Source organism: Argiope bruennichi, chromosome 10 (assembly GCF_947563725.1).
Source record: "Argiope bruennichi chromosome 10, qqArgBrue1.1, whole genome shotgun sequence".
NCBI classification, from domain to species: domain Eukaryota; kingdom Metazoa; phylum Arthropoda; class Arachnida; order Araneae; family Araneidae; genus Argiope; species Argiope bruennichi.
In genome coordinates this window covers 113,609,417-113,618,746 of record NC_079160.1, presented here as the reverse complement: position 1 = coordinate 113,618,746, position 9,330 = coordinate 113,609,417, and the positions used below count along the sequence as shown (strand labels likewise).

The 9,330-nt window shown below is 40.9% G+C and overlaps 1 non-coding gene across 1 annotated transcript; it reads left to right on the top strand.

Moving 5' to 3' along the window:
* The first annotated feature begins 1,299 nt into the window (after positions 1 to 1,299).
* On the top strand, positions 1,300 to 1,371 carry Trnak-cuu (transfer RNA lysine (anticodon CUU)). The gene has a single exon. It is a non-coding gene; the product is annotated as a tRNA-Lys (tRNA).
* The last annotated feature ends 7,959 nt before the right edge of the window (positions 1,372 to 9,330 follow it).

The window sequence follows — 9,330 nt, the reverse complement described above, 5'->3', positions numbered from 1 at the left end:
CCATTTTAGGAGAAAATATTGTAATACACTCTCTATTCCCGTCTTCGATTTTTCAATTTTCAAGACGCTTGATTGTCAATCGCTTCGCGAGCAGAGTGGCGCAGTGGAAGCGTGCTGGGCCCATAACCCAGAGGTCCGTGGATCGAAACCACGCTCTGCTAATTAATTTTATTAAATGTCTCCGTTTCGTGCGATGTCAGAAATTTAAATAACTCGGTATTAATTCTTCCTTCATTATATCCATTTTAGGAGAAAATATTTTAAGACACTCTCTCTATTCCCGTCTTCGATTTTTCAATTTTCAAGACGCTTGATTGTCAATCGCTTCGCGAGCAGAGTGGCGCAGTGGAAGCGTGCTGGGCCCATAACCCAGAGGTCCGTGGATCGAAACCACGCTCTGCTAATTAATTTTATTAATTGTCTCCGTTTCGTGCGATGTCAGAAATTTAAATAACTCGGTATTAATTCTTCCTTCATTATAACCATTTTAGGAGAAAATATTGTAATACACTCTCTCTATTCCCGTCTTCGATTTTTCAATTTTCAAGACGCTTGATTGTCAGTCGCTTCGCGAGCAGAGTGGCGCAGTGGAAGCGTGCTGGGCCCATAACCCAGAGGTCCGTGGATCGAAACCACGCTCTGCTAATTAATTTTCTTAAATGTCTCCGTTTCGTGCGATGTCAGAAATTTAAATAACTCGGTATTAATTCTTCCTTCATTATATCAATTTTAGGAGAAAATATTGTAATACACTCTCTCTATTCCCGTCTTCGATTTTTCAATTTTCAAGACGCTTGATTGTCAATCGCTTCGCGAGCAGAGTGGCGCAGTGGAAGCGTGCTGGGCCCATAACCCAGAGGTCCGTGGATCGAAACCACGCTCTGCTAATTAATTTTATTAAATGTCTCCATTTTGTGCGATGTCAGAAATTTAAATAACTCGGTATTAATTCTTCGTTCAATATATCCATTTTAGGAGAAAATATTTTAAGACACTCTCTCTATTCCCGTCTTCTATTTTTCAATTTTCAAGACGCTTGATTGTCAATCGCTTCGCGAGCAGAGTGGCGCAGTGGAAGCGTGCTGGGCCCATAACCCAGAGGTCCGTGGATCGAAACCACGCTCTGCTAATTAATTTTATTAAATGTCTCCGTTTCGTGCGATGTCAGAAATTTAAATAACTCGGTATTAACTCTTCCTTCATTATAACCATTTTAGGAGAAAATATTGTAATACACTCTCTCTATTCCCGTCTTCGATTTTTCAATTTTCAAGACGCTTGATTGTCAGTCGCTTCGCGAGCAGAGTGGCGCAGTGGAAGCGTGCTGGGCTCTTAACCCAGAGGTCCGTGGATCGAAACCACGCTCTGCTAATTAATTTTATTAATTGTCTCCGTTTCGTGCGATGTCAGAAATTTAAATAACTCGGTATTAATTCTTCCTTCATTATATCCATTTTAGGAGAAAATATTTTAAGACACTCTCTCTATTCCCGTCTTCGATTTTTCAATTTTCAAGACGCTTGATTGTCAATCGCTTCGCGAGCAGAGTGGCGCAGTGAAAGCGTGCTGGGCCCATAACCCAGAGGTCCGTGGATCGAAACCACGCTCTGCTAATTAATTTTATTAAATGTCTCCGTTTCGTGCGATGTCAGAAATTTAAATAACTCGGTATTAACTCTTCCTTCATTATAACCATTTTAGGAGAAAATATTGTAATACACTCTCTCTATTCCCGTCTTCGATTTTTATATTTTCAAGACGCTTGATTGTCAGTCGCTTCGCGAGCAGAGTGGCGCAGTGGAAGCGTGCTGGGCCCATAACCCAGAGGTCCGTGGATCGAAACCACGCTCTGCTAATTAATTTTATTAATTGTCTCCGTTTCGTGCGATGTCAGAAATTTAAATAACTCGGTATTAATTCTTCCTTCATTATATCCATTTTAGGAGAAAATATTTTAAGACACTCTCTCTATTCCCGTCTTCGATTTTTTAATTTTCAAGACGCTTGATTGTCAATCGCTTCGCGAGCAGAGTGGCGCAGTGGAAGCGTGCTGGGCCCATAACCCAGAGGTCCGTGGATCGAAACCACGCTCTGCTAATTAATTTTATTAAATGTCTCCGTTTCGTGCGATGTCAGAAATTTAAATAACTCGGTATTAACTCTTCCTTCATTATAACCATTTTAGGAGAAAATATTGTAATACACTCTCTCTATTCCCGTCTTCGATTTTTCAATTTTCAAGACGCTTGATTGTCAATCGCTTCGCGAGCAGAGTGGCGCAGTGGAAGCGTGATGGGCCCATAACCCTGAGGTCCGTGGATCGAAACCACGCTCTGCTAATTAATTTTATTAATTGTCTCCGTTTCGTGCGATGTCAGAAATTTAAATAACTCGGTATTAATTCTTCCTTCATTATATCCATTTTAGGAGAAAATATTTTAAGGCACTCTCTCTATTCCCGTCTTCGATTTTTCAATTTTCAAGACGCTTGATTGTCAATCGCTTCGCGAGCAGAGTGGCGCAGTGGAAGCGTGCTGGGCCCATAACCCAGAGGTCCGTGGATCGAAACCACGCTCTGCTAATTAATTTTATTAAATGTCTCCGTTTCGTGCGATGTCAGAAATTTAAATAACTCGGTATTAACTCTTCCTTCATTATAACCATTTTAGGAGAAAATATTGTAATACACTCTCTCTATTCCCGTCTTCGATTTTTCAATTTTCAAGACGCTTGATTGTCAGTCGCTTCGCGAGCAGAGTGGCGCAGTGGAAGCGTGCTGGGCCCATAACCCAGAGGTCCGTGGATCGAAACCACGCTCTGCTAATTAATTTTATTAATTGTCTCCGTTTCGTGCGATGTCAGAAATTTAAATAACTCGGTATTAATTCTTAATTCATTATATCCATTTTAGGAGAAAATATTTTAAGACACTCTCTCTATTCCCGTCTTCGATTTTTCAATTTTCAAGACGCTTGATTGTCAATCGCTTCGCGAGCAGAGTGGCGCAGTGAAAGCGTGCTGGGCCCATAACCCAGAGGTCCATGGATCGAAACCACGCTCTGCTATTTAATTTTATTAAATGTCTCCGTTTCGTGCGATGTCAGAAATTTAAAAAAACTCGGTATTAATTCTTCCTTCATTATAACCATTTTAGGAGAAAATATTGTAATACACTCTCTCTATTCCCGTCTTCGATTTTTCAATTTTCAAGACGCTTGATTGTCAGTCGCTTCGCGAGCAGAGTGGCGCTGTGGAAGCGTGCTGGGCCCATAACCCAGAGGTCCGTGGATCGAAACCACGCTCTGCTAATTAATTTTATTAATTGTCTCCGTTTCGTGCGATGCCAGAAATTTAAATAACTCGGTATTAATTCTTCCTTCATTATAACCATTTTAGGAGAAAATATTGTAATACACTCTCTCTATTCCCGTCTTCGATTTTTCAATTTTCAAGACGCTTGATTGTCAGTCGCTTCGCGAGCAGAGTGGCGCAGTGGAAGCGTGCTGGGCCCATAACCCAGAGGTCCGTGGATCGAAACCACGCTCTGCTAATTAATTTTCTTAAATGTCTCCGTTTCGTGCGATGTCAGAAATTTAAATAACTCGGTATTAATTCTTCCTTCATTATATCAATTTTAGGAGAAAATATTGTAATACACTCTCTCTATTCCCGTCTTCGATTTTTCAATTTTCAAGACGCTTGATTGTCAATCGCTTCGCGAGCAGAGTGGCGCAGTGGAAGCGTGCTGGGCCCATAACCCAGAGGTCCGTGGATCGAAACCACGCTCTGCTAATTAATTTTATTAAATGTCTCCGTTTTGTGCGATGTCAGAAATTTAAATAACTCGGTATTAATTCTTCGTTCAATATATCCATTTTAGGAGAAAATATTTTAAGACACTCTCTCTATTCCCGTCTTCTATTTTTCAATTTTCAAGACGCTTGATTGTCAATCGCTTCGCGAGCAGAGTGGCGCAGTGGAAGCGTGCTGGGCCCATAACCCAGAGGTCCGTGGATCGAAACCACGCTCTGCTAATTAATTTTATTAAATGTCTCCGTTTCGTGCGATGTCAGAAATTTAAATAACTCGGTATTAACTCTTCCTTCATTATAACCATTTTAGGAGAAAATATTGTAATACACTCTCTCTATTCCCGTCTTCGATTTTTCAATTTTCAAGACGCTTGATTGTCAGTCGCTTCGCGAGCAGAGTGGCGCAGTGGAAGCGTGCTGGGCCCATAACCCAGAGGTCCGTGGATCGAAACCACGCTCTGCTAATTAATTTTATTAATTGTCTCCGTTTCGTGCGATGTCAGAAATTTAAATAACTCGGTATTAATTCTTCCTTCATTATATCCATTTTAGGAGAAAATATTGTAATACACTCTCTATTCCCGTCTTCGATTTTTCAATTTTCAAGACGCTTGATTGTCAATCGCTTCGCGAGCAGAGTGGCGCAGTGGAAGCGTGCTGGGCCCATAACCCAGAGGTCCGTGGATCGAAACCACGCTCTGCTAATTAATTTTATTAAATGTCTCCGTTTCGTGCGATGTCAGAAATTTAAATAACTCGGTATTAATTCTTCCTTCATTATATCCATTTTAGGAGAAAATATTTTAAGACACTCTCTCTATTCCCGTCTTCGATTTTTCAATTTTCAAGACGCTTGATTGTCAATCGCTTCGCGAGCAGAGTGGCGCAGTGGAAGCGTGCTGGGCCCATAACCCAGAGGTCCGTGGATCGAAACCACGCTCTGCTAATTAATTTTATTAATTGTCTCCGTTTCGTGCGATGTCAGAAATTTAAATAACTCGGTATTAATTCTTCCTTCATTATAACCATTTTAGGAGAAAATATTGTAATACACTCTCTCTATTCCCGTCTTCGATTTTTCAATTTTCAAGACGCTTGATTGTCAGTCGCTTCGCGAGCAGAGTGGCGCAGTGGAAGCGTGCTGGGCCCATAACCCAGAGGTCCGTGGATCGAAACCACGCTCTGCTAATTAATTTTCTTAAATGTCTCCGTTTCGTGCGATGTCAGAAATTTAAATAACTCGGTATTAATTCTTCCTTCATTATATCAATTTTAGGAGAAAATATTGTAATACACTCTCTCTATTCCCGTCTTCGATTTTTCAATTTTCAAGACGCTTGATTGTCAATCGCTTCGCGAGCAGAGTGGCGCAGTGGAAGCGTGCTGGGCCCATAACCCAGAGGTCCGTGGATCGAAACCACGCTCTGCTAATTAATTTTATTAAATGTCTCCGTTTTGTGCGATGTCAGAAATTTAAATAACTCGGTATTAATTCTTCGTTCAATATATCCATTTTAGGAGAAAATATTTTAAGACACTCTCTCTATTCCCGTCTTCTATTTTTCAATTTTCAAGACGCTTGATTGTCAATCGCTTCGCGAGCAGAGTGGCGCAGTGGAAGCGTGCTGGGCCCATAACCCAGAGGTCCGTGGATCGAAACCACGCTCTGCTAATTAATTTTATTAAATGTCTCCGTTTCGTGCGATGTCAGAAATTTAAATAACTCGGTATTAACTCTTCCTTCATTATAACCATTTTAGGAGAAAATATTGTAATACACTCTCTCTATTCCCGTCTTCGATTTTTCAATTTTCAAGACGCTTGATTGTCAGTCGCTTCGCGAGCAGAGTGGCGCAGTGGAAGCGTGCTGGGCCCATAACCCAGAGGTCCGTGGATCGAAACCACGCTCTGCTAATTAATTTTCTTAAATGTCTCCGTTTCGTGCGATGTCAGAAATTTAAATAACTCGGTATTAATTCTTCCTTCATTATATCAATTTTAGGAGAAAATATTGTAATACACTCTCTCTATTCCCGTCTTCGATTTTTCAATTTTCAAGACGCTTGATTGTCAATCGCTTCGCGAGCAGAGTGGCGCAGTGGAAGCGTGCTGGGCCCATAACCCAGAGGTCCGTGGATCGAAACCACGCTCTGCTAATTAATTTTATTAAATGTCTCCGTTTTGTGCGATGTCAGAAATTTAAATAACTCGGTATTAATTCTTCGTTCAATATATCCATTTTAGGAGAAAATATTTTAAGACACTCTCTCTATTCCCGTCTTCTATTTTTCAATTTTCAAGACGCTTGATTGTCAATCGCTTCGCGAGCAGAGTGGCGCAGTGGAAGCGTGCTGGGCCCATAACCCAGAGGTCCGTGGATCGAAACCACGCTCTGCTAATTAATTTTATTAAATGTCTCCGTTTCGTGCGATGTCAGAAATTTAAATAACTCGGTATTAACTCTTCCTTCATTATAACCATTTTAGGAGAAAATATTGTAATACACTCTCTATTCCCGTCTTCTATTTTTCAATTTTCAAGACGCTTGATTGTCAATCGCTTCGCGAGCAGAGTGGCGCAGTGGAAGCGTGCTGGGCCCATAACCCAGAGGTCCGTGGATCGAAACCACGCTCTGCTAATTAATTTTATTAAATGTCTCCGTTTCGTGCGATGTCAGAAATTTAAATAACTCGGTATTAATTCTTCCTTCATTATATCCATTTTAGGAGAAAATATTTTAAGACACTCTCTCTATTCCCGTCTTCGATTTTTCAATTTTCAAGACGCTTGATTGTCAATCGCTTCGCGAGCAGAGTGGCGCAGTGGAAGCGTGCTGGGCCCATAACCCAGAGGTCCGTGGATCGAAACCACGCTCTGCTAATTAATTTTATTAAATGTCTCCATTTTGTGCGATGTCAGAAATTTAAATAACTCGGTATTAATTCTTCGTTCAATATATCCATTTTAGGAGAAAATATTTTAAGACACTCTCTCTATTCCCGTCTTCTATTTTTCAATTTTCAAGACGCTTGATTGTCAATCGCTTCGCGAGCAGAGTGGCGCAGTGGAAGCGTGCTGGGCCCATAACCCAGAGGTCCGTGGATCGAAACCACGCTCTGCTAATTAATTTTATTAAATGTCTCCGTTTTGTGCGATGTCAGAAATTTAAATAACTCGGTATTAATTCTTCGTTCAATATATCCATTTTAGGAGAAAATATTTTAAGACACTCTCTCTATTCCCGTCTTCTATTTTTCAATTTTCAAGACGCTTGATTGTCAATCGCTTCGCGAGCAGAGTGGCGCAGTGGAAGCGTGCTGGGCCCATAACCCAGAGGTCCGTGGATCGAAACCACGCTCTGCTAATTAATTTTATTAAATGTCTCCGTTTCGTGCGATGTCAGAAATTTAAATAACTCGGTATTAACTCTTCCTTCATTATAACCATTTTAGGAGAAAATATTGTAATACACTCTCTCTATTCCCGTCTTCGATTTTTCAATTTTCAAGACGCTTGATTGTCAGTCGCTTCGCGAGCAGAGTGGCGCAGTGGAAGCGTGCTGGGCCCATAACCCAGAGGTCCGTGGATCGAAACCACGCTCTGCTAATTAATTTTATTAATTGTCTCCGTTTCGTGCGATGTCAGAAATTTAAATAACTCGGTATTAATTCTTCCTTCATTATATCCATTTTAGGAGAAAATATTGTAATACACTCTCTATTCCCGTCTTCGATTTTTCAATTTTCAAGACGCTTGATTGTCAATCGCTTCGCGAGCAGAGTGGCGCAGTGGAAGCGTGCTGGGCCCATAACCCAGAGGTCCGTGGATCGAAACCACGCTCTGCTAATTAATTTTATTAAATGTCTCCGTTTCGTGCGATGTCAGAAATTTAAATAACTCGGTATTAATTCTTCCTTCATTATATCCATTTTAGGAGAAAATATTTTAAGACACTCTCTCTATTCCCGTCTTCGATTTTTCAATTTTCAAGACGCTTGATTGTCAATCGCTTCGCGAGCAGAGTGGCGCAGTGGAAGCGTGCTGGGCCCATAACCCAGAGGTCCGTGGATCGAAACCACGCTCTGCTAATTAATTTTATTAATTGTCTCCGTTTCGTGCGATGTCAGAAATTTAAATAACTCGGTATTAATTCTTCCTTCATTATAACCATTTTAGGAGAAAATATTGTAATACACTCTCTCTATTCCCGTCTTCGATTTTTCAATTTTCAAGACGCTTGATTGTCAGTCGCTTCGCGAGCAGAGTGGCGCAGTGGAAGCGTGCTGGGCCCATAACCCAGAGGTCCGTGGATCGAAACCACGCTCTGCTAATTAATTTTCTTAAATGTCTCCGTTTCGTGCGATGTCAGAAATTTAAATAACTCGGTATTAATTCTTCCTTCATTATATCAATTTTAGGAGAAAATATTGTAATACACTCTCTCTATTCCCGTCTTCGATTTTTCAATTTTCAAGACGCTTGATTGTCAATCGCTTCGCGAGCAGAGTGGCGCAGTGGAAGCGTGCTGGGCCCATAACCCAGAGGTCCGTGGATCGAAACCACGCTCTGCTAATTAATTTTATTAAATGTCTCCGTTTTGTGCGATGTCAGAAATTTAAATAACTCGGTATTAATTCTTCGTTCAATATATCCATTTTAGGAGAAAATATTTTAAGACACTCTCTCTATTCCCGTCTTCTATTTTTCAATTTTCAAGACGCTTGATTGTCAATCGCTTCGCGAGCAGAGTGGCGCAGTGGAAGCGTGCTGGGCCCATAACCCAGAGGTCCGTGGATCGAAACCACGCTCTGCTAATTAATTTTATTAAATGTCTCCGTTTCGTGCGATGTCAGAAATTTAAATAACTCGGTATTAACTCTTCCTTCATTATAACCATTTTAGGAGAAAATATTGTAATACACTCTCTCTATTCCCGTCTTCGATTTTTCAATTTTCAAGACGCTTGATTGTCAGTCGCTTCGCGAGCAGAGTGGCGCAGTGGAAGCGTGCTGGGCCCATAACCCAGAGGTCCGTGGATCGAAACCACGCTCTGCTAATTAATTTTCTTAAATGTCTCCGTTTCGTGCGATGTCAGAAATTTAAATAACTCGGTATTAATTCTTCCTTCATTATATCAATTTTAGGAGAAAATATTGTAATACACTCTCTCTATTCCCGTCTTCGATTTTTCAATTTTCAAGACGCTTGATTGTCAATCGCTTCGCGAGCAGAGTGGCGCAGTGGAAGCGTGCTGGGCCCATAACCCAGAGGTCCGTGGATCGAAACCACGCTCTGCTAATTAATTTTATTAAATGTCTCCGTTTTGTGCGATGTCAGAAATTTAAATAACTCGGTATTAATTCTTCGTTCAATATATCCATTTTAGGAGAAAATATTTTAAGACACTCTCTCTATTCCCGTCTTCTATTTTTCAATTTTCAAGACGCTTGATTGTCAATCGCTTCGCGAGCAGAGTGGCGCAGTGGAAGCGTGCTGGGCCCATAACCCAGAGGTCCGT